At 48.6% G+C, this 9,418-nt stretch overlaps 1 long non-coding RNA gene across 1 annotated transcript; it reads right to left on the reverse strand.

Moving 5' to 3' along the window:
- Positions 1-1,469: 1,469 nt before the first annotated feature.
- Positions 1,470-8,691, reverse strand: LOC112669945 (uncharacterized). The gene is made up of 3 exons (XR_003142676.3): positions 8,540-8,691; positions 4,187-4,287; positions 1,470-3,262 (listed from the first exon to the last, which is right to left on the reverse strand). It is a non-coding gene; the product is annotated as an uncharacterized LOC112669945 (long non-coding RNA).
- Positions 8,692-9,418: the final 727 nt, after the last annotated feature.

The raw sequence follows: 9,418 nt of genomic DNA on the forward strand, positions 1-9,418 counted from the left end.
CCTAGGCAATTTCAGCTTTGTAGTACATAATCAAGTTTTCCTTTAGGCGATATATAACCAACTTTTATAAATATTCCATGGTTATTTGGGGGGAAAAAAACCTTGTGTCTATTTGCAGGGCACAAAATTCAACATGTCTATTAAAAGAAATATGTTAATTGTGATGTGCGATCCTCTTCCTTCCTTAGTTAATTCTTGTCTCCATCTGGCCAATTCTGAGTTGATTAATGTCTTCCATTATTACTGTGTCTTGATCATTTCTTGGAGCAATTCTAGTGATTTGCATGTTACACATTTCAGTGAGATGCTGTTTGTGCATCAAACACGTTCATGACTTTGCACATCCCAAAGCATTTTTATGGAGCAGAAAATAAGCACCCGAGAGCTGCATTAGTTCTTCCTCATTTATAGAGCAGGCTATGGAACCACTTTCCTTCCTCCTGTACAATCTCTTTAACCACCAAATTTGGCCAAACCACAGAGTACAGAGAAATCTGTTTGCTCAGTAATTTTACTGATATTCTCAGAAACTCAGCCAGTATCTTTTCCCCGAATGTAATCCAGCCATTTCATGGAGCTCATTAGCTCTCCCAAGGTATTCGTTTACGATTTCTTAAATCATGGGGTCACCATAACAAAATGAGCAGGGGCTAATTTGTACCCAGACACAAGTTTGTACTCTTGGCAGAACTTTCTCTATTTCATCCCAAAAAATTTACTGCAAAGATTAAAAACTCTACCACAATTTGTGGGATTTTCAAAGTGACGTCAAGTTAAGCTATAATTCACATTTTGCCTTGCTAAATAAAGTTTACCTTGTAACAGGGAAGAAATTTAAACACATTTCCCAGTCCTGAGTTCACGTACAATCCATATTTGGGGGTTGGTATTTCCTGGAATTTGGAGAGGTAATATGAGGGATTTTTTTTCCCTCTTGACATCTTTGTGGCAAAATCTTATTTTAAATATCTATATCTATCATCTATCTATCTATCTATCTATCTAGATATATGCCCTTATGAATTCGTGCTACCGTTCCTTAACATGGATTCCTGTAAGTGAAACTCTCACATCAAAGGATGAGAAACTCAAGACTTTAACATGCAATCTGAAATTGATCTTGGCAAAGCTGGTCCCAATCGACGCAATTTGGTGTGAGGAACGCCTGTGTGCCCATGCCCGCACCACACCAGATGGTATCAGTTTCTGATGGTTCCAACCTGGCAGAGCAAATGTTTCAACCCTGCAATCTGCATTTCTTTTTTTTTTTAAGATTTTATTTATTTATTCATGAGAGACACAGAGAGAGAGAGGCAGAGACACAGGCAGAGGGAGAAGTAGGCTCCCTGCAGAAAGCCCGATGTGGGACTCGATCCCAGATTCTGGGATCACGACCTGAGCCGAAGGCAGGCGCTGGCACGGCTGAGCCACCCAAGGTGTCCCCAGTCTGCATTTCTTTAGTTGCTAGCAAGTTTTACATTTCCCTAAGTTTACTTATTTACTTCTTCTGTTTTATTGAGATACAATTGACACATAATATGGTCTAAGTTGAAGGTGTACAACACAATGATTTGATATACGTATGTATTACAAAGCAGTCACCGCAATAAAATCAGTTAACATTCACCACCTCACACAGTTATGGTCGGTTTTCTCTTTGTGAGGAGAACCTTGAAGATTTTCTCTCTTAGTGAGCTGCAAACACACAACAGTGTTGTTGATGACCATTGTCACGTTGCACATCTACCTCAACTGAAAGGCCATTGTAGTTCTCTGTTAGTTGCCTGTTCCTATTCATTGCCCATTTTTCTATTGGGCTATTTGGTTTTTTCTTATTGATCTTTAAGAGCTGTGTGGAGGGATATGCATCTTCTGGCATCTTGGTGAGATTTTAGAGCATTCTATATTCGATCCTTTTACATGTACAACCCAGCTGAGTTATTCTTATCAATCATTTCTCACATAGGGAGGCTGCCATGAAGTAGATCGCTATTGTTATTGCCATTCTACAGGTGCTGAGAATGGAACTCAGAGAGGTTCAATGCTCATGAACGCACAAAACCAGGATTGGGTTCTGAAGTACCATCCAGGTCTTGTCCTCAGTCTCCTGAAGGCTCACTGGGCAACTTTGCCACCAGAGCTGTCACCAGGTTACTTCTATCATGCTACAGGGCTTCAGACAGTACAACCAACTCCCCTTTGACTCAAAACACACTGTCTCAGCCCAAACAATCCTTAACTCCCCCCTCCCAAAACCTTACCCTAGGAACAACTTGGGTATAATCCTGCCTCCTTAAATTCATGGAGTTTCAGTTTTCAAGAATCTCTCTGTTCAATCCAAGGGGAAAATATGATTGTGTTTTGGTTTGTCTTGGGTTCAGACACCAGAGAGCAGTGCTGTGGATGGAGACTGTCCCAAGGCGAGTCTGCCTCCCATTTGGTATTGGCCACAAACCCTGGAGAGCTCTGATCCTCATCCCAGAGCCTTCCTGCAGACTTCCTCCAGAGGCTGTGGTTGAGTGGAGGGATAGATCATGTTATTAGCCAACTCCAGTCCATGCCAATCAGCTGAACTGCTTCGGGGAGGAGCCAAGGGAAAGCTGAGACACACGAGGTGGCCTGCTTCTCTGCGACGGCACAAATCCAGCATTTTTGCGTCAGAACTATCACTGCTCCTCTGCCAGTGGACATCTGCATCCCGGGGGCAAGTGGCCGTGCCGGTTATGGAAGCCCGAAGGCCAACGCAGATGCAGGGTCAACGGGCCCGCTGGTGACCAGGTCAGCACTGGTTTCAGGGGGTCTCAGATCACCTTGGTATTTCATTTACAATCCAATGTAACACCACATTTGTGAATTTAAATTATGCAAATTCGAAATAGCAGAATTCTTTTAAATCGATGCATTTTAACTAGATGCAAAAGACTGGAAACAATCCAATTCCTTAAAGCCAAAACATCATGAATCACATAATTTTAAGGCAGGCAGGCTGGAGGACTTTAAAACCATGTTGCTGCCCTTGTGGCCTGGTGGTGCTATGTGCACAGGTGGGGCAGCACTCCTGGATTCCTGGGCGCAGGGGTGGAGCAGGTGTTACTCTGGCATTTGGCAAACCATAAGGATCCCACAGCTTCAGGAATGTGTGTTTTTCCCACAGGATTCCTTCCACCATGTGTCACTAGGGCTGCTCTCCCTGCGACTGAGGCTTCACGCAATTCCACACACTTCTTGAACAGTTACTTTGCACCAGGTACTATGCTGGTTGCTGGAAAGGCAAACAAAGAAAATAGGACATAATTCCTTGAAGAACTTATGCTTTAAGGTTAAGATCATCCCCCAAGTGGACGCCAGTGTAATGCGATAAGCGTAAGCAGGAATCCTGCATGGGGGTGAGTGGAGGTTTACCCGGAGGGGCTGCCAAGGCTTCCTGGAGGACACAACCTGAGCTGTGAAGGATCAGAAGGCATTAGACAGGCAAAAGCTGGTGGGGAGGAGGACAGCTGAGGGAAGATTTCAAGGCAAGTAACAGCAGGAGTGAGGACACAGATCAGCAGAAAGGGGAGTCTCAGGAGCCCCCTAGCCCTGCACTGGGCTCTCCTACCTCTGAATTTGTCCACTGGGCTCTTCTGTGTGTTCATAGACAAAGGCACTTGGTCCTTGCTCAACTGGAGACCCCCGAGGGACAAACTTCAAGTCTGTGGCCCCAGACTTAATGAACCCATCAGCCAACCTACTGAAGCAGCCCCTGCCCTCAGGGACTCAGGGGAAAGTGACCTCCTGTGACCAGTGGGCCCTTTAGCCATCCCTGAAAAGACAGACCCTCAACCCATAGCCCAGGGCTTTCTTGTGTCTGGGCTGGTGGGTCTCAGTGAAGCCCCCTCTCCACTCAGAACATGCCAGAAAGGGACCATCAGTCCCATCTCTGAGCAAACGTCCAGCTCTTGGCACTGGCAAAGCCATCCTTCCAGAAACCCATGCCGACCTGTGCTGTCCTTTTTGGTTTTCTTTTGGCAAACTCAGTAAATCAGGGATGACTTTAGCTCCCATTTTATAGCAAATGTTTCTTTCCAAAGTCAGATCTTTTTGAAATAGCCCTGTCTTGCCTATTACATGTAGGTTCATTTTAAGAAAACATTCTTAGAAGCATAAATTGTCCAGCGTTTGGCTACACTGATTCCTGCCTGCGTACCTTTAGACAGCTGTTGCACTTGATCCAACGGTGAGCCTCAACTGTGAGTTTTCACCTACTTCTCCTGAGATCCATGATTTGTGGAGCTTTGATTTCGTTGACTGCAAAAACAAGAAAACATTTATTATGTCTCGAGTTGTTTTGAGAATTAAATTCAGGTTACCATTAAAAAAAAAAAAACATAGCATAGTGCTTGGCACATCGCACAGTACTTGGCTGAGATTATTATAAATATTATACCTTTGAAGAAAGATCGTAAACATTTATGACATCGTCTTTACATGATGTAGAGATATTTAAAACAAAAAACAGGATTTATTTTTTTAATTTTTAAAAAGATTTATTTAATTATTCATGAGAGACACAGAGAGAGAAGCAGAGACACAGGCAGAGGGAGAAGCAGGCTCCTTGCAGGGAGCCCGATGTGGGATTCGATCCTGGGATCATGCCCTGAGCTGAAAGCAGATGCTCAACCGCTAAGCCACCCAGGTATCCCTAAAAAACAGAATTTAGAGAGTCGTTAGACTCTGGTCTCTATGGAGCTCAGTTTTTTCTCCATGAGAAGTTTGATTTGGTTGTCTTGATACCACTCAGTGTAAACATTCTTTAAATGAAAACTACGGTGAATGATTTCTTGTGTTTGTATTAGAGATACACTCGTGTCTGGCCCTGAGTGTTGATTGAATGACCAGCAGACCCCACTGGCTTCCAGTCACATTTCATACGATGGCCACCCCCACCCTGTCCTCATGCTATGGCCTGCATCCGCTGCCCGTGGTAATCATTTCCCTCCTTAGAGAAACACATCAATACTTTCCGGACAGTAAAACAACACCATCACCTGTTTGCTTCAGAGTTTTACCTATGCGATTCCCTTAGGATCTCTGAAATACATAGGACAGTTTCGATCCCATGGACACACAGAGACAGAAGGAAGAAGAGCCATGGGGAGGGCCACGTGCTGGAGAGGCGAGGACTTGGCTGGGCTCTTGCTACACCACCGTGCTCGGTCAGCATGCTGTCCGCGGGATGCCGTGGCTAACTCCTGGTTAACAAGCATTCTTCCTTCCCTGCAAAGCAGCCCTGAGCTGCAGGCCCAGCACCGCACACCTTCTCTGGTCTACCCGACTCCACCCTCCCGGCCATCCCTGGGTGACCAGGGCAGACGCTGGACCTATGCTGGGCCAGATTTTCACCCTGGGAATTTAAAGGGAAACCCCATTTGGGGTCTGGGAGTCAGGAAGAGTCAGGCAAGGCACCTTACTTATTAAGCCATGAGGGGAGCCGACATCCCATCAGGTGGGCCAGGCAGGCGAAGGATTGAAGTCTGCAAAGAGAAGAAAGGCTGGGCCCTCGAGGGGACGGGGAGCAGCAGTGGAGACAGTCCTGCAGCCTCCTAGTCCTCCACCGCCTCGCTCTGCTCTTGGCCGCAGGAGACACTGCAAAACCCATAGCGCATGGCCCGCTTCCTCTTAATCCATCCAAATGTTACTTCTGCTGCCTGTAACTCAAGAATCTCGCATTTTCCCCTCATCTACCTTCATTTTATTTCTGTTGCTTATAACTTAAGAATCTGAGCAGAGACAACCTGTTAGTTCCACATGATTTGCATGCTCAAATCTCAAGATATTCAGCAGAGATTGTTCAGATGGCACCTGGGAGATAAGGAATATCTGAGGTTGTAACAAAGAGCTCAGGTTTAGCAAATTCCGTTTCCACGAAGAATATATCACAGCAAAGCGCTTCAGACTAACCGTTCCTCACTTCCCTCTAGCGCAAAAGTACGGATACCTAACACTTAGGAAATGATAATTATGAAAGAAAAATGGGTGTTCAGGTGGCACTGCCCCCTGGCAAACACAACAAAATAAACCAAGCAAACCCTGCTTTGTTACGTGAGTGAAGCAGTTCCAATTACCCACAACTAGACACACAGTGCTGAATGTTCTAGAATGATCTGATTTCAAATACCCAATGATCTGATTTCAAATACCCTCAGATCTGAAGCTGAGCTTGGGGGGGGAGGGGTCCTGTCTGGGGAGGATGGGAGGAGGTGCTGTGCCCATGTGCTTGAAGCCAGGGAAGAGGCTCCACCTATCCTGGGGATCTGGACAAGCAGCAGGCCTGCGGAGCTTTTTCTGCTGTTTGCCTGACTTTCGTCTGTTTTTTACTTGTACCGAATGCACAAACGTGAACACAAGAATGTAAACTTTTAATCATCATCTAAGTCATTATTACACTATGTCATTTTCTGCAAACGTGCACTTTATTTTAAAACAATGACGCCAGACCACGGGAGTACAATCGCTCCCTCCTCCTGAGACTCTGCTTGCCAGCCACACTCTGGGTCAGGGACCCAGGGGAGAGGGGAGCCAGGCCTCTCCTCTAGCAGGGGCCAGCTTGACGTCAAACGCCAGGCAGATGAGGCCATCACAGGCAGACCGGTGCCGAGGACGCTTGCCGTCCATGATGGAGCTCACCTTTGCCGGCGATGCCAGCTTTTCGGGATGTGCTGATGCGGGTCCAGGAAAGCTAATACATAAGGAGTGGCATTCCGTGTCCAGCAGCATCACCAGGCACTCTGAAACAGGAGGCTGCTACCAGTGCAGCCCGGTATCTGCCCTCCCTAACAGCATTAAGGGGAGGCAAAGATGGAAGGAAAGGAGAAATGCAAAGGGAAAAGGGGGAAGACGGAGAGAGGAGGTGAGAAGACCGAGGCCTTAGAGAGGTGGCAGGCATTGCCCCGGAGGTCCCAGCTCTCCCTGGACCCTGGAGAGCAAAACCAACTTCTCTCCCTCCCTTGCTCCCTCTTTTCCTTCCCTCTCTCCCTCCTTCCCTCCTTCCAATTTCTCTTTCTTCAGAGCTTCAAGGATAAGTTGTAATTCTTCATCCTTAAGGAATTATGACAAGGTTTAGAGCTCCTGGAATGTGCGATGTCTCAGAAGCACAAAGAATTTATTATCTATTTTCCAAACAAAGCAATAATTAGATCACTCCAGATAACTAATACCATGTTTTCAGAAGCCCTGAGTAGATGATAAGCTAATATTTGTACAGTTGACCTTAAAAGTGTGACAGCTAAGAAACTCTTGGAGAGACGCCCAGAAAAGCACCAATTATTACAGGATTTAGCAATGCCGCCTGAAAAGGAACTTTCACAATTCTTTGAAAAAGACGTTTCCAGTTTCGTAAACCACTATGCTAGAGTAACTGTGGGATTGTTCCTTGACAGCACAATCACATTGTAATTGTAGGGCAATAATGCGAGCAGGGGTGATGAAGGGGAGATCCAGAAGCCAATTGGCTGCCACTGCTGTGAAATGTAAAGATTCCGGGGTTCACGTGGTCGGAGAGGTGGCCAGCGGCCTCTTCTAGTTGTGTTCTGGCTTCTACAGAGATGGCAAGCACTCTTGTCAAACACATTTGGGAGGGATCCCTGGGTGGTACAGCGGTTTGGCGCCTGCCTTTGGCCCAGGGCGCGATCCTAGAGACCCGGGATCGAATCCCACGTCGGGCATCCCGGTGCATGGAGCCTGCTTATCCCTCTGCCTATGTCTCTGCCTCTCTCTCTCTCTCTATCATAAATAAATGAAAATTGAAAAAAAAATTAAAAAAAAAAAACGTTCAAACACATTTGGGAAAATAAAAAATAAAAAAATAAAAAAATAAAAAATAATAATAAAAAAAAGACATTTGGGGTGTTTGCGTTTTCCCAAAGAAACAGGCACTGCCTGTCAAAAACCCAGCTAGGGGCTGTTTCACAAAATGTTCTAAGGCATATTTGGAGAAAATATTGCCTGTTGTGCAATCAGCTCCCACGGGACAATGAAGTCCACAGAGGACAAAAAAAAAAAAAAAGAGAGAGCATTTTTCAGGGAGCTGGGGTGGGTGCAGGAGCCTCATCCAAGATTCTCCTTGGACCGGCCCATTTGGAACTGTTCTTTCTTTCTGCTCTAAATGTGCAGCGATTCAGGCTAAAAAGCACAACGAGCACTAACGAGCGGTGCCCTGGCCCTGAATGCCAAAAATCTGTGTTATCCTCTCTTACCCCCAACCAATTTTTTTTTCTTTTTTTTCTTTTTTTTGGTTTTTTGTTGTTACTTCCCACCCCCCAGGTCCCTCCCTTACAGACCTGCAGCCTGGGCCGAGGGCAGGAATGCTGCAGACCCCTTTCCCTGTAAACTATTTCCCCAAACCCCAGCTTTCCGAAACCTTGTCTGCCGTTGCCGCCTTTAACCCCTTCGGTGATGCACACGGTGTCTCCACGGGTCCTCGTGACGCCGGGGCCCACCGGCAGCCACTTGGGAGATCTGGAGCCCGCGAAGAGGGAGGCGGCGGCGCTCTTGCTCTTACCCAGTCATGTGCACCCGTCTGTGCTCTGCTCAAGGCCGAGAGGCCAGTGGGGACCTGACGACAGGACCGGCCGCCCTCTCCCGGCGTCCCTTACATCCGCCATTTCCCAGCGTCCCTTGCATCCTCCCTCTCCCAGCATCCCTTGCTTCTGCTCTTTCCCAGCGTCCGTTGCATCCTCCCTCTCCCAGCATCCCTTGCATCCGCTCTTTCCCAGCGTCCCTTGCAATAGGGCGTGGCCACGTGACCAGACTCCGCCAATGGGGAGTTCACCTCTGCTCACCCCGGAGTTGGTGGGGCGGGAAGCCCGGGCGCGGACCCAGATTGTGGAGATGGGGCCTCGCGGGCCCACGTGGAGTGTCGCCGCTGGACCTGGCCTCCGAGCAGCCCCGCCCCCCTGCAGCCCCTTGTCCGCCCCGCCCCGGGGCCGCCCCGTCCTTCCCTGTCCCCGGGCTCTCCCTCCACGCAGCCCGCGCTGCCCCAGCTGCCCCGACGCGGCGCCTGCGAGCGGTGACCGTGTCCCTAAGAGTAAAGGAGAGGGACGTTTCCGCATCCCCACGTGGAGCACAGCGGTGCAGGACCTGCCCCCGCCCCGCACCCTCGCCGGGCCCCAGGACACCCCCCCCCACCCTCACCGAGCCCCAGGACACCCTCCCACCCTCACCGAGCCCCAGGACACCCTCCCACCCTCACCGAGCCCCAGGACACCCCCCCCTGCACCCTCACCGAGCCCCATGACGCCCCCCCTGCACCCTCACCGAGCCCCAGGACACCCCCCCCCACCCTCACCGAGCCCCAGGACACCCCCCCACCCGCACCCTCACCGAGCCCCAGGACACCCCCCCTGCACCCTCACCGAGCCCCATGACGCCCCCTGCACCC

Source organism: Canis lupus, chromosome 25, assembly GCF_003254725.2.
Source record: "Canis lupus dingo isolate Sandy chromosome 25, ASM325472v2, whole genome shotgun sequence".
NCBI classification, from domain to species: Eukaryota; Metazoa; Chordata; class Mammalia; order Carnivora; family Canidae; genus Canis; species Canis lupus.